We start from the raw sequence: 12,714 nt of genomic DNA, 5'->3' as shown, positions 1-12,714 counted from the left end.
AAAGAGGCATGGAAGTTAATGAGATAGGCCAAGAAAGGTGAATGAAACCCAGGATCACCATTAAAGACAGAGCCTATAATTGATGAACCTGATCATTTTAGTTTGAAGAGGTATGTGGAAGTACTTGTTATTTATCTTTATCTTTAGACTTAGATCGTATCGTCTTGTTCTTCTTTATATCTCTTTGTGTTTGTTCTTATTTTATTTTGATTATTTTTTTATGAATAATTGCTGTATTGCTGTGGATAATTGGAAAAAAACTATTTCAATAAAGTTCTACCTAACCTAACCTAACATAAACTGAGAGTTTGATGACTGCAGGCAAAGCTTTACGAAAGTTTTATCTTTTTTACTCCAGAATTGGAGTACATCTTGGCCATTGCTGTGTCCCAAATCCCGCACTTCTTTAAGTGCCCTGCTTTACAGTACACTGTTGTGCATTTACTTATACACTGCACTAATTCCAACAGGTACTACTGTCTAAAATCTACACACTTACCAGAAATGACTTGAAAGCTTCTTCTTCTACTACTTTTCAAGGTTGATTGCAACAAATTATTAAATTGTGTTTCATTGTGTTACTGCTGTTGTGTTGTTGTAAAACTAGTGTTTTCTCCAGACATTTACGTCGGTATCCACTCCGAAGACGTGTTATCAGTGACGTAGCTTCGTTTAGCCTCATCTACGTCACTAAAATGGCGGCCGTTAAGAGTGTTACATCGATATACACTCAATTTTCTGGCCATTTGAGAACACAAATTGAGTGGGCATTGAGCACTACACAACTGCAAACTGATAATTGGGACGCATTTGTGCACTCAACATTTTAAGACATTTAAGCCAGTATCTGCTCCGAAGACGCTTCGTCAGTGACGTATCTTCAGTGTAGCGTAAACTACATCACAAATAACTGTTACCTACTCACTAAGATGGCGGCAGTTAAGCGTGGATAGTGTTCATCGATCCACATTCAATTTTCTGGCCATTTGAGTGGGAATAGGGAACTACATTTTTGCACACTTCTCAGTGTGAACGAAAAAATATTAATATTAATATTAATATATAAGTGTAGGAGCAGATGTGCGCTATTTGGGACACACCACAGGTCTATATGTTGAAATGATTTAAATTAAAAAAAGAATTCCCCTCTATATTTATTTTTTTCACCTTTTTTATAGTGGTTACTAAAATTGGTTTATATCATGACGAATTAACTCAAGCTCATGGACAATTACACGTCACATTCTGACTCAACAAAAGAGTCACTAACTGAAAAAGCCGACAAGATTTTTCAAATAGATTTCTGTAAATTTTTACATCTTAAATATCTTTAGATTTTGATATCAAATGTTTTTATTGAAGATGTATTTACTCATCTTTGCAGTGCAAGCGCGTATTCACAAATAATGACCTGTGAAAAAGAGTTTACAATCCCACCTTAAAAAAAGGTATAAGTATTACCATACCAATACCATAAGTATTGATGGGAAAAGAAGTGAATCTTAAACACATACATTAGAAAATGAAGACAGCAGGACAGGATAACAACAAGTCTATTGAATCGTGGCAAAAATAGATGCACATTGATTTTGAGCTGCTCTTTAATAAGTCAGCTGGAGGACTTTTTTTTTATCTGGCGAAGTAAGTGCAGACGATTCCCCTGTTCCCTGTCTTTATGCTAATGCAGGATAATCTTATTCTGTCTCCAGCTCCAAGTTGAACTTTTTTATCTACTCAGAAATGGCATGTTGTTGAGCTTTTCTTCTCTTTAATTCACCTCAGGGTTCCTGCTTCACAGCATTGATGGCTGTGACGAGAGACACCAGAAGAGAGAAGTTCAGCTGTACGGAGCGGATGGTCTGGTCTAGGAAATATAAGAATTTATTGTTGTTTCAAAGGTATTTCTGAGTGTGTCTGTAAATTGATCACAAGATAAAATATTCAAGTCACAAAGCTGGAACTAACTGGACTGAAGTGACTGGAGAACAGGGACATTCGACACAACATTACTTTTACAAAAAAACAACTAAAAAGGAAAGCAAGGATTGAAAAGAAAAAAAAACAGAGGTAACACAGAGAATAAATAGGAACATAACACAGATGAAAATCTTACCTATAGAAAAATAATAAATAAATAATACAAATAAAATGTATGGACCAACACACGTGATGGCAGAAAGAAAATGATTAAATAAGATTATAAAAAGAAACACGTGGAGGTTCACAAACACAGCCACAGAGAAAAAACAGGCAAAGCTTCTGGATCTGACACTACGGACTAGAACCAGGAAGCTTAAGTAGTTGCAGTTTGTGTTTGATACTGATTCGTTCCAGCTGGGTGATATATCAGTCAAGAAAAAAACACAAGCGGAAGAAACAACACTGTCTCTCAGATTTACTAAAACAAGCGTTGAGTTTCATTAAAGGTGCTGTTACTTTTAGTCTTTGCACTGTGAAAACTTGTTTTCGCCTTTCAAGAGCGGTAGCTTAAAGCTACGTGTAGCTGATTTCCCACGTCACAGCAGGTACATTTTAAACTCCTGTCGGAAAAGCTGAGTCACTCACATAAAGACAAACTTGAATAAATAAAACACCATAACATACATACCTTTTTAAAATAAAATAAAAAGTTATGAGAAATTAGAAAAAATAAACTTGTCAAAAACAAAATAAAGACCCAAAAACAGATATTTGCAGAAAAGACACTTACACAATCACAAAGTAAAAAACAACAGGATCTGACACTACGGACTGGAACCAGGACGCTTAAGTAGTTGCAAACGTTTGATACTGATTAGTTCTAGCTGGGTGACATTATCTGTCTAGAAAAACAACGAGGGAAGAGGACAGAAAGAACGACACAGTAGCCGTCTCTTGGAATTATTAAAACAAGGTGCCTTTAATCCTCAACTGAATCTTGACTTAAGCACAACTTCATGGTTAAAACATTGATCACTAGATCATAGTTGTATGCTCGCTACAGTTTCACAGTGGTATTACAACTAGAAGCACATGATATAAACTCAAAAACTAACCAAAAACATCCAGTTCATATCAAAAACTAGCCATTGGTCTCTTGTATTTCTGTTCATGGTGAGCTTTTAAATAACTCGGACTGTAACACAATTTGATAAGCCATCCATGAGGTTTGTTAAAATGAAGCTGCTGTTATGCAAGAACTGTTCACATCTATCACGTGAAAAACATTCTTCAAATCCTCTGGTGGTTGCATTTTCTTCCCCGTCGCTCTGTGTCAGTGCGGCGCACAGGCTCATTCATCGCCGAGGCGAGCCTGTTCCATCTGAGGCTTCTCTCAGTCTTTGCTGAGGCGGCGGCGGGGAGGGGGGGTTGAAGGATTTCTCTGATAGCATCCTCAAAGTTGAGATATTTCTGACACATGTAGAAGAGAGACGAGAAGAAATCGCAGCAGCCGGAGGACGGCTGGGACACAGGCGAGCAGACAGACTGATCACTTCTCATTTCTTTTACTTGACACGTCAGGAGTAGAACTCCTCAAACACTCCCGAGCTCTACAGTAAATGAATCTTCCGGGCAGACATTTGAAACGATTCGCCCGAGTATTTCCTCTTGTCTGATGGTCGCCGGCTTCCCATTTTCACCATATATTTGTGTCGGAGCGTTTTGGTCTATAATGCAGTGGCTTCCTTATTAAAAAGTTCCAGGCACGCTCACAGACTGAGCCCAGAGTAATGACTTCAGTCCTGATGCTGACAAGCCGAGTGGGCGACGGCTTGTCTGTCAGGCCTGTGCAAGAAGCTGACAAGTTTGATTCTGAGCAAGGTGTGGGCGTTGCAGCTGCGAGTGATTTTCTCACAAAGTATAGAAAACAAGGCGTCCTTTAATGACTCTCATTGAAAGTTCAATTGGAATCAAACATACATACATTGCTGGCGACAAACAAATTACAGCGACAGACTTAATAAGGAAGCACAACAGTCGAGTCCAGAGTTAGAACAGAATAAATATTTTCCGAACTGCCTGTCACAGGAAGTGAGTCTGATAGGGATAATTTAATTAATGCAGGCTAAATCAATCTGTATTATCTCCTCATGCTTGTCTTCTTTCTCCCATCAAACTCCTCAGTTCTTTCTGGAAAAAACTATCTGTACAATTATTGACACATATAATCTGTTTTTAAGCTGAGCTCACAGACTGACATCTTTTAAGTCACAATATCAATATGAACCTTAATAATCTTTGATTTTGAGCCACACAGAGCTAATGTGATGTAAATGTATATTTCACTTGATAGTTGACTGTGTATTGTTTTTTAAGTGCTTTGGTACCCTGGTCTAAAGACTCTTTACAAATAACTATCACTAACTTACTCAAATAAAAACTTTTTACCATTTTTAAAATCATATTTACGGCTCAACTATTTTTTTTTGGAAAATAGTATCCATTTTTTGCTGCACATTTGCTAAAACCTTTTTACCCTACACATTAGAACACAGAATATTACGTTGTATTAGTTACACTATATTGTTGATATTTGTTACAAATGTTCGAGATGACAATATTATTCTCATCAGGTTTTACAAAAGAAAGGCCCTGACATGATGTTGGAAAATATGATGATTAATATGAATTGAGCTTGTTTTTTCCACAAAGTTGTTTCTTTTTAATCCGAACACTAAATATGTGGAAAAGTATTTAAAAATGGATAAAGCTACTTAAAAAGGGGAAGAAACTTCAATTATCTCAGCCCACAGCACACCTGCCATCTGATGACAAGTTACACAGAAACACAGGGAAGGAAACATAACACAAGTTGAAAAAGCAGTTACATTATTTTCATTACTCTGGAATCAGAAAGCACAAAAATCATACACCACTGTCATTTATTTTCCCTTCCGTCTCACTTCCTGTGCTGTGTCTGAAATCGCATACTTCTCTCAGTATACTGGCAGTTAGTATGCATCAGGATAGTGTACGTACTAACTAGTATGCAAATTCTCGACAGATAGTATGTCTCAAATCAATCACTGACCGGAAATGACCCGACAGCTTCTTCTTCTACTACTATTTAACGATGATTGCAACCAGCAGTAGGAACACTATCGCTGACACCTGCTGGCAGCACGTTTTGCAAGTTTGGATCAAGAAATATGAAAAAACGTAATATTTGCGAGATATTTTCGCCGGTATCTCCACCGAAGACGTCCTCCTACTGCTGGCTGAAAATGCACCTGTAAGTATATGCATAATGCTAATAATATGCATGTAATTTGCGTTTACAACGTCACTAAGATGGCGGCTGTTTAGGGTATAAAGTGTCGATCCATACTCAGTTTTGTGGGCGTCTTAGTACAACAATTTAGTGTGCATGGTGCACTACATTTTGCATACTAAGAATTGAGACGCATTTATGCACTAAAAATACTTAGTTTAAGTATGCAAGTATGCGATTTGAGACACAGCTTTTGTTTTATTGTGAAGTCCTGATCCTTGTCTTGTTAACTTCCTCTCGTGCTCCTGATCATATTTCCCTAGATTCGTGTCACCTGTGTCTTCGTGTCACCTGATCCCTGTTTTAATCTTGTTTCCCACCTCAGCCACGAGTCCTGACAGTCCACAAATGAATATTTCGCAATAGGCTTCTTTTCATATTTGAGCGTACACACATGTTTTGCAAAGTGGTGTGTGCCATTAGAAGAACAACATTTTGGGGCCAGCAAGCGAGCGGTGGTTGACAAATAGTGATGGGTGCCCCCTGGAGGACTCTCAGAATGATGACAATGCTTCACGAATCTTCATCAGCCCATCAACTCTTATCGGGAAGTCAAGTTGAGGAGCTTTTTCTTCACAGTGTGTGACAAAATTAAAGACCGGTATGTTTCAGTATTGATGTGTTGATGAGGCCTCATGAAACAGCTAATAAGGTATCATTGATATACTGCCTTAATTTTGTAAGGCAAAAAAATGTCAAACTCTGCTTTATAATCATAGTTTCTAAGTTTGTATCTAGTGTCCCTTTACACCAGGGGTGGGCATTTAAAATTCTCCGAGGGCCACATTCAAATCTGTGAATGTTGTAAGGGGCCGTTGAGCAAAAAGAAAGATGAGAAAATCCCTAAAAAAGGGACAATCGTCATTAGGCCGTGACATTTATTAAGCTAAATAAGATGCACTTTTATTTTTGTATATATGAGTTTTTTTCAAAACATTTCTTCATCTAACTTTAAATTTTTTGAGGGATTAATATATACTCGAAAAATTACACCCAAAAGTGAGGGAAAAAGTAAATAAGTGTTGTTAAGTAAATGAATGAATAAATATTTGGATGTTTTTAGTGGCTATTTGTGGAAAAAAAACCCCTCCAAAAATCGACATGAGGGAGAGAAGAAAATGAGTGAAGTTTGAATTTTGGTCGAACTATCTCTTTAAAATGCAAAAACACTTTGAGCTTTTTAGCATGAATTACTTGAAAGTTCGTGGATCTGATAGGTCACAGATCTTCTGGAATCGAATCAGCAGTGGGAACGATTTATAAAAGTCAACTGAAGATGAAAGTCGTGTCAGCAAAATAAGGATGTCTGCAGGCCAGAAAGTGACGATGAAAACTTCTGTGCCACTCGACTCAGAGTGGCAAGGAATGTGTTTTGCATCTAGACTCGCATGTTTATTGGCCTGCGGGACGACGGCAGACGGCGAGTTATCACCGCTTTACATCCCAGGATGATAATGTACACACAGACAGACAGAAGGCTGCCTCGCGGATTTATTGGGCTATATATGGTGCCACGAGTCTGTTCGTCCCATCCTCGTCTATTTCTGTAATGCGGCTGCACATGTAGATTACACCTCTCGCTGGTGTCCATCAAACACTATCAATAAATGACTTTTTTTAAAAACGACTTTTAATCATAACCTTCTGATTTTGTTGTGTCAATCTGTTTATAGCCTCCCACTAAAAAACTGATATGAGAGTGAGCGGCAAGAACAGAGATTAAGAGATTACGGTGATTGTTCCTTAATCCACTCGCAGCGCCTGTTAGCTTAGTGGCTGCGTTATAAAATAAACAGACAAGGTAACAATGTCAAGTATGAGCCGGAGGACATGGAGAAGTCAAACCACGAGCAGACATGATACGATGCAGGACAGAGAGGAGGGGTGGAGACACTTCTTCGGCCTCCGTCGGGGGAAATTACACGGATGTCTGCATCCCTCAGGAGGACAATAGCTGGCGTTTGTGAGTTTATGTTGCGCACATGATGTTTTTCTCCTGCAACCTGCAGCTGTCTGACTCTAAGACTCACGACGACAGAGATGAATAAAAAAATAATTGAATCAGTAGAAAAACTGTTAAATAATACTATTTTCGAAAAATTGAGCTTTTATTTTTTATTCAAGTACAAATAAATTATTATCATTAAAAGTAGATTAAATAGTAGAACCCCTTTTTTTTTTACATTTGAAAAAGTAGTAGTAGTAAAAAAAAAAAAATCAACATATAATCTTGGTTTGGATTTTGTTAAAGATATATTGTATTCCCTCTGAAATTGTGTAAAATATTATTTTCAAAAAATTAAGCTTTTAATTAATTAAAAGTTTTATTATTATCATTAAAAGTAGATTAAAAAGATTTTTTTTTACATTTGAAAAAGTAGTAGTACCAAGAAAACCCAACAATAATCTTGAGGTTTTGTTAAAGATATATTTTTATTCCCTCTTAAATTAATATGTCAAATACTATTCTCGAAAAGATTACTTTTATTTTTTATTTAAGTACAAATACGACACTGATTTAAATGAATTGAATTATAAATAATGATGTTTTTTTCATTAAAAGACATTAAATAGAGGAAAGCCTTTTCTTTTCATTTGTAATAAGAATAAAGAAAAACCCAACAAATAATCTTTAGGTAAATATGTTTTCTCTATTTAGTTAATGTGTAAAATACTATTTTTAAGTTTTTCATGTTAAGCTTTAATATCTTTATTTTTATGATTTAATTACAAATACAACGAAAATTTAATAACAACAAATATGGTTTTATTATTATCATTTGAAGAAGATGACAATATAAGAAAGCCTTTTCTTTTCATTTGCATATTTCGTAGTTTATTTCATGTTCTCCCCCAAATAATCATGTAACAAGTGGTTTATGTTACTAGTTTATTAATATGACGAGTGGCTACTTCTAAAATAAACGTGCGATAAGTGCAAAAAAACAATGATTATATTATTCATAAAAATAGTAAAAACAAAAATAGTACAAAAAAGCCAACAAATAATCGTAATGTGGTTTTGTTAAAGATCATTTTTTCCTTTTCAGTTTACATTTGAGCTGTATAGTGATAAAGTCACCAGAGATTTTTGTTCAACTTTATTTAACTCAACTTCCATAGAAATGATCACAGCAATGTCCTGCAACATTTCATCACCTTGTCCAAACCCCGGCAAGTAGTACCCGTTTATGTCGGGAGCCTCAAGAGTACGCACCGGTTTCTCATCAGTTCCAGAAACCTATGATCCAGCACGGCTACACCGTCTCTGCCCTGCTAATTTGGTTTTGAACTGTCTGCCCTCCGTCATGTGTCTGTCAGAGCCATTTTTAGACTCTCCAGATCGGTATCAGTGTCTGTCTTATGTACCGGTTTGGAAATAAGGGACATAAGCAGATTGAGAATCTGACTGCAGTAATTATTTTTTTTCCACAAGGCCACAACCAGACATTATTATTGATTATAATGCATCTGAAGTTGTTGTCAGTATGTGTCATAGACTGAATTCAAGTAGTAAAATGACTTATTTCTGTTTTAATCATCTCAATATCTCAGCATTTAACTTAAATTATAATCTATTTGGTGGACCACTGACTTTCCATTAGAAGTATTTGTACTGAAAATTACATTTGAATCCTTAAATCTCCACTTATTTTCCTCTGCTTATTCCCTTATCAAACATAAGGCCCACAGGCCGAATTCTAACCGCCAAGTAATGTGTATACGGACCGGAACCGGTATAATTTGAGTCAACACAGATTAAAGTTCACGTTGATATAGTTTGTCACTGTGTTGTTTTGACCTTCTGAATTTATTAGCTACATTATTCAACAGGAGAATGTAAACTACACAAACATAAAACTTTTGAAATGTCACACAAGGTTTTTATGACAAGATCATTAGTAAAATGAAAGCACATGTCGATGCTAATTCCATCTGTTCTCTGTTTTCTTGTTGAACGAAGAAGAATTAAGAAGCTACTTAGACCTTCTGAATGAGACAACTCTTGGTGAGAACTGTTTGACCCCCACTCGGTTTCACATCATCAAGTGTGGCCCTCTTCCAAAAACATTCTGACAACAACACTTCTGACCTAAGAGGACGTCAGTGTTTAAGATAAGTTAAAACACAGAGATTGCTGATGTCAGCAATTATGAAGGATATGAGCTAGATTGAGCATCTAAAATTAAAAGACAATATTGAAAGCTACGTACATTTTAAGTGCCTGTTTTAGATGAAAAATATTGATTAAAATTGTGATCAAGATTTTGGCCCCTTGTGTGATTGACACTGCCTTGTCGGATCTATACGGGAACGTAGTTTATCCCAGCTAGTTGGGGCAAGAGACAGGGGACAACCTATGCAGAAACAACGTTTCTAAAAATCAAATTCCATTTAGAACTATTGTCCTGAATAAGGATTTTAGATTTTTGTTCATGCTTAATGTAATAAAAACAAAATGTATTTAGATACATAAAAAAAAAAAAACGCTATAATACATTTCAAATCAAGATGAATCGGCAGATAGACAGAAAGATGGATGAATAATGAATTGGTAGGTAGAGATACTTCTTAATCAACCTCTGTATTTTTCTGGTCTTCGGGAGGAAACCAGAGTGCCCAGAGTTGAACAAGGAAGCAGGTGTTAATCATATGAAATCCACAAAGAAAAGACGCAGGTTGTGTCGAGCTAGAAATAGAGAAAACATAAGAGTGACGCGCATGGATGCAGTGACCGAGGACATTAGTGAGTCAACACAAAACAGGATCATTGCTCAGAGACACTCCACACCAGGAAGAAGAACATGTTTCCTGCCACCGTCGTACGCAACCGCTCATTCATTAATGCTCCAGGACAGTTGGATAACCCAGTCTGTCTGCCTGAGGACATGGTTCAAGGAGCTCAGAACAGAAGTGTGTGTTTGTGTTGCTGATTTAGTGAAATATGTTGAAAAATGGACGAGGATGAGAGCGAACGAGTCAGGGATTAAATCATGTGGAAAAAACTCAACTGGACTTTTTACTTTCGCTAATATGACCATTTTGCATATTTTATACATTTTTCAATCAGTTTTTCTTATTCAAAATCATGATTAAACTGAAGCCAGACGAAAAGCACGAAGTCTGGCTCATTGTGTATTTGCATTCATTTAGCAGATTAGTTATGCCTCACTGGAAACAGCATGTCGACGAAAAAAATGTTTTCGCTGCACCCGAAAACAAAAAGGAAAAACCCACCAAAAAACAAATGTGCTCACCTAAATGCTACTTGGCAGAATTTAACACGAACAAATTATGACTATTTGGCTGCGAACTTGAATACATTGATTTGTTAAAGTGAGTGGAAAGTGGGCTGTGACCCTCAAGTGCACCTAAGGTGGGGCGTCACCAGACAAAGAGTCATCAATTGACGGATTTGGTCCAAAGCCACCGTAGTTCTGGTAAAGTTGGTTTCATGGGAGTCAACTTACCAAAATTGTGGTCAAACGTGATTGTTTCACAGCGTATATGACATCACTACGGTGTGAAACATGCAGGGCAGGGTGTCCGAAATGTGTTTTCCGGTCCCACCGCAACCCATCCTCACACACACATGCACACACACAGTAGCAGCACGTAGTCGTGATTGTAGGAGGAAGGACGTGATGTCACCCACACCTTCCTCTTCCCTCGCTGCTCGCCTTCCGCCACTTCTCCTCATTTTCTGAGCAAAATGTCTTTTAATGAGAAAAGGAAAGTCACATCAATCCACCCAACCAGCATGACTCAGTCAATTTAGTCGTTAATTAAATGTATAAACCCATTTATTTTTCCAGCTACACTAAGATCGAAAACCTAAAATCAGAATAATGTGATGTTGAAAAATATGGAAGAACATTGTCCTTGTAATTCAAAATTTATTGTGAGTATAAAATATTTTATATTTTATTTTATAAAATTAAGATTCTTACAGTTTTTTTTGTATATTTACACACTGGGCCAGGAACCTGTGACACGGTTGGTACTGGGCCAACCTGACCAGGGAATATAAATTATTATTCTTTAGTTTTTATGGCAAATCATATTGTATGTGTTACTATAGTTTTTATGGTTTAAAGTTCAATAATGTGTGTAAAATAAAAAATATTATGTATTATCTACAAATAAGATGCGAATATTCAGTGTTTGTTCATTTTTGTGATGCAAACAGCATCATGTTGCATGTTATGGACTTCTTGAGGTTCACAAGTCATAACATTTTGCAGTTTTTATCTAAAGGTGATATAAAATAATTCCAATCTTAAACCGGTTGTGGAACCCTGAATTGAAGTCACTTTGAAAAAATCCCTTATAAAGAAATGCATATAAATAGTTTTCATGGACTTGAGTTGATTGTGAGTTATTCATCAATAATCTCTGTTCAACATAAGCAAGAAGTGACATAATCGCTGCCAAATACTGTAATTCTTCAGATTTACAAAGTCCGAGACTTCAAACAGCCTAATAATTCACTCAGGTTTCAATTACATCGGGTTAAAGTCGCTTGGAAACACTTTGAGAGTGCGGAGAAATCGCTGATCTGCATGCTTTTGATTGACAGTGCAATTATGAAGTGCGTTAAACTCGGAGTGGTCATTTCCACAGCTGAACCTGAACCTTCGCTGACCCCGCACAGGTCCTGGACTGCATTATGTAGAGTGACCAGCTTCCTACTGCAGCACATGGAAGGAGGTGGAAATGAGAAGCAGACCCGAGGACGGGTCAGAGCCGGTGCACACCGGTCAGCAGGGAGCGGAGAGAAGCCATTTGTCATCATGCTTGAGAACGTCCACTTTGAAAAGCGCTGATCTGTAACCGTGGCGGTCAGATAATAAACCTCTGTTTCCCCTTCCTTCCCTTTTGTCTTCCCTCGTCCCTCTTTAAAACCCCTTCTCTCCGTGACAGTCCTTCTTCCTCCCTCACTCTGCCATCCATCATGTTGCTGCTCTGTGCCCCGGCGGCTGGCATTCTGGACAGAGTGGTCACAGTGGTCAGCGCCTCTTTATCCTCCAGCTTTTCTTCCAAAGACTTCAATTATAGTGTGTCTTTGTCATGACTGGAACAAAACACAATCACTCCAAAAGGTCATTAAACATATTGATGTGCCTTTAGCTATGAGGAGAATAATAACTTTGGATATCAAATCAACACAAAATACAGGTATATAATGCCACAAAGAAAAGCATAATACATACAAAAACTGATAAAAGGGTCTCTTTAATTGTACAATTGTTTTAGTTCATGTCATATTTTCTCAATATTTGTAACAAGCAGTAAAAATAGTCTTATTTATTTAACGCAAGGTATTTCAGCTGGTTTGGTTATAGATACAAACACTTAACAATAAAACAAAATCCCAGAACCATGATGACACCTAATATATACATAATATAATAGAATTATGTAATATTATTAAACCCATTTGTCGCCAAAATGAATGAAAA

Source organism: Callionymus lyra, chromosome 2, assembly GCF_982586985.1.
Source record: "Callionymus lyra chromosome 2, fCalLyr1.hap1.1, whole genome shotgun sequence".
Classification (NCBI taxonomy): domain Eukaryota; kingdom Metazoa; phylum Chordata; class Actinopteri; order Syngnathiformes; family Callionymidae; genus Callionymus; species Callionymus lyra.
The sequence above is the reverse complement of the archived record's forward strand: the minus strand, read 5'-3'. Positions refer to the sequence as shown.